Raw genomic sequence first — 4092 nt, 5'->3', positions numbered from 1 at the left:
TAGTGATCATCACCATTAATTTCCAAGGTTGGAATAGTAAACACATGGAGAAATCATTGGAATATGGAGTCTAAGGATGTAATATGTCCTTGGAAGGAATGACATAACCATAAGCAATATCGTGTAAAATGTCTTATTAATGTAGGTTCTGTAATTATGAATTTAACCTTAGAAAAATTCAGTAAAAGAAGTTCCAGAACACCTAAAACATAACTTGATGAACAAGAATGCTATCTCACCTGGTAAGATTGACTCAGATCGCAATCACGAGATGGAAATGAATCTGTCTCATTCACCATATCTCTAAGCTGGGGAAAATTCAAAGGTTTCATGAAGTCACTTGTTTCCGAAACAGGAACAAAGCAAGCCCGGTAGCAATGGGCCTCGGAATCTGCTGGCCTCATGCTCACCTCCATATATTTCAGAGTGCCATCCGAATTTATATGCAGCGTTGGAGTGGGTTGTTTTATAAAGTGTCTGGATTGCGAGCTACCAGTGCTTAGACAATCACATAAAGAACTGAAGCTGTCTCTCTCTTTCCTGAGGCATTTAACAGAAAGTATGACAAAAGCAGCAAGTGAAATTACACTGATCGCCACCAAGGAGATAATTAAATACAGGGTCATGTCAGATTTTTTTGAATCTGTAAGGAAATCCCGAGATTGTGGACTTTCTTCATAAACTTGGTCATCTAAAGTCATGAGGATGATAACTGTAGTTGACAAAGCTGGGACTCCATTGTCCCGGACTAAGATAAGAACTTTCTGCAGAGAGTTGTCCGTCTCTTTGAAGGCTCTGATAGTCCTGATTTCTCCTGTATATGGAGCCACTCGAAACAAAGAGAGATCTGTAGGTTCTAGAAGACTGTAAGAGAGCCAGGCGTTATGTCCAGAGTCTGCATCCACTGCTGTGACTTTGGTGACCAAATAATCTACAACAATTGACCGAGAGATCTTTTGTTGCGCCGTTTGCTCCCTGTAGGTTGCAGGATACAAAATAACCGGATAGTTATCATTCAGATCCAACACAAAGACATAGATAGTGATATTGGAGCTTAGTTTCGGAGAACCACCATCTTCCACCCATACTGGAATTTGCAAAACTTGAAGGAGCTCATAATCAAATGATCGCTGAGCATATATATTACCATTGTGGGAGTTGATGTAAACAAATGAGGAGATAAATGAATCATGGATCGGACTCTCTGCTATGGAGTAAGTGAGATGGGAATTCTCATCCATATCAGGATCAGAAGCAGACACAGTACATAGCAAAGAACCCGGCTGGTTATTTTCTTTTATGTAGGCATTGTAAACAGGCTGTGAGAAACTAGGAGGATTATCATTAATATCTGAAACATTTAGAACCACTGTTGTCTTTGTGTATAGCGATGGTAATCCCAAATCTGTAGCAATTAGTTCAATGGTATATTGAGACACCTTTTCTCTGTCTAAAATGTCACATGTGATTAAAGAATAGTGGTGATCAGATGACTTGAATTTAAATGGCAGATTGGGTGATATATGCAAGCGTATTTCACCACTTTTCCCCGAATCTCGATCTCTTACTCTGAAAAGTCCTACTACAGTTCCAACGGGAATATTTTCTGGAACTGATTTTTCCAAGGAAGTCAACAGAATCTCTGGAGGATTATCATTGACGTCTTCTATTTGCACTTGAATAATACAGTGTCCTTCCATTTCTGGAACTCCCTTATCTCTTGCCCGCACATGGATTTCGTAGAAATTGGATTCTTCGAAATCCAGAAGTCCTTTAATGAGAATCTCACCGTTGTGGATGTCCAGGCTGAAAATCTTGAACACCGAATCCGAAGTGAGAGCGTCAAAAGAATATTCAATTTCACCATTCAGTCCCTCATCTATATCAGTCGCGTTAAGTTTAATTAGCGCAGTATTTACCGGGGAATTTTCCAGTAAACTGACTTTGTAGACTGAATGATCAAACACTGGTGCATTGTCATTGATATCCAGAACAATTACATTAATTTGGGCAATTCCAGATCTAGCAGGATTGCCTCCATCAAAGGCAGTCAGGATCAGTTGGTGCTGTTCATGATCCTCTCTGTCCAAGGGTTTTTCCAGAACTATTTCTGGGAAAAGTTTGCCATCTTCAAGGACTTTCACACTGAGGGAAAAGAACGGCGTTGGATTTAGTTTGTAAGAACTAACAGCATTGGTTCCTACATCTGGATCTTGAGCACTTTCAAGACGGAAACGTACACCAGGAGCTGCGGACTCTGCAATTCTTAGTTGACGTTCAGTGGTGAGAAAACTGGGAGAATTGTCATTTATATCCAGTATCTCGACTTGTAGCTGGAATACCTCCAGTGGATTTTCAGTAACTACTTCCACAGGCAGTAAGCAGCTCGAGCTGGATCCACAAAGGCTTTCTCTGTCTATCTTTTCATTCACAATCAGTGCTCCGTTTGCCACATTAACAGTAAAATAACGTCTGCTGCTTTCGAATCCCAATCGCAGCCTGCGTTTAGAAATAGCTGCAACGTTTATCCCCAGATCCTGAGCGAGATTCCCCACCACTGTCCCCTGCTCTGACTCTTCCACTACGGAATAGCGAAGCTGCCCCGAGACTAAGCCCCAGATACAGAGGGAAAAGGAACACAGTACTTGCCCTTTCCAAGTCTTCCGGGAGCTCCGCGACTCCATTGCCTTTCAATTCTTTTTCTGGATTGTTTTGTAGTTAAGGACTCAGCGTCCCTTTCAGTGCCCTCTCAAACCGACCATTGGGGCGAGGGCTTGAACCGGAGATGCTATAAGAACTCAGTCCTCCGCAGCCGCCGTCGGTAGGCAGGGAAGGATTTGCGTCGGTACATTTGCTCTTCTCCGTCTGTGACTGAAGGGGAAGGGTGGGTGATTCACTGCATCACAGCGGGAGGAGGAGACAACGAGCTGAGCAGATCTACAGTCTCTGTTTAGCAGTTGATTGGTGGAAGACTTCTCTGTCTCCCGAAATGACGGGCACGCCTCCTTTGCTCTTAAAGCTACAGAAACCTAAATCTATATCTATTGATTCACTCAGTGAAAAGTATTTTTTGTGACATATTTGGCAACAAAACCTAACTGAACACATTTAAAAGAAGAAAAAAATCCAACTTATAGTGTTCAAGAACAGACTAATGTCTTACTTGTGATTATCTTGCATTCGTGTTCTAGTCAAGCATTTATGGCGTTAGACAATGCTATGTAGTAGGGCTGTTTGATTTAGTGAACTTATTTAGTTCACTTGAGGTAATATCCACCATAATAATTCACTTGCAAAGCGTTTTAATGTTTCATTTATAATGTCAAATCAAATGCATTTTCAATGTTATTCGTACTATGCTTATTGAAAAGTAATGATCCAATAATTATTCCTTCTTTCCTGACAAAATTTAGAATACTTTAAAAGACCAAACTCATACACGACATTGAAAGATGTGCACCACTATTTTCACAGAACCGCTGTTTGTAGACAAAACTGATTCTACATATAAAGCATGGTCAACAATTAAAATATAATAGAAGCCTATTTTATTCAATCATCACAATGAAAAGGAGGGTTAGGGCCCGAATGAGAAAGGAGAAAGCGATTCTAAGGAGTTTCCTGCAACAGGTGTCTTATAAGACATTGCCAACTATTTTAAAAATCACACTTTGAAATAAAACAACGTATATAAAATCGTTAAACCAAGTTGGTCTTTTTTTCTGAAGCGTATTGTTGAACAGATAATCACTTCTAGCCTTTAATTCAGAAACGGCAGAAACTAGTTCCCATAGTAAAAACGTAAAGGTGATCTTGATCGGCAGAGGCTCAGCGATTCAGTTTGCTTCTCAGGATTATCTCAGTCAATATGCATGATATGCACATATGAAAAAACAGGGAAGTCTTCAAAATTTCCATCCAAAATGGAGTAAGAATGTTTGATCATTCTGGCCCAGGTCAGGATCTAAAGAGGATACTGAACATATTTACTCATATAACGTTTTTCTCCGTCAGAAAAGTTTAATAAGCAGGTCGAGGAACGTGTAGTGATTATCATTTACATAAAAAATACTTACACGGAGCTTGCTTCTG

At 40.2% G+C, this 4092-nt stretch overlaps 1 pseudogene; it reads right to left on the bottom strand.

Annotated features, from left to right (window-relative positions):
• Positions 1–230: 230 nt before the first annotated feature.
• LOC115079688 lies at positions 231–2850 on the bottom strand (annotated as a pseudogene).
• Between the last annotated feature and the right edge of the window lie 1242 nt (positions 2851–4092).

Source organism: Rhinatrema bivittatum, chromosome 18, assembly GCF_901001135.1.
Source record: "Rhinatrema bivittatum chromosome 18, aRhiBiv1.1, whole genome shotgun sequence".
Classification (NCBI taxonomy): domain Eukaryota; kingdom Metazoa; phylum Chordata; class Amphibia; order Gymnophiona; family Rhinatrematidae; genus Rhinatrema; species Rhinatrema bivittatum.
The sequence above is the reverse complement of the archived record's forward strand: the minus strand, read 5'-3'. Positions and strand labels throughout refer to the sequence as shown.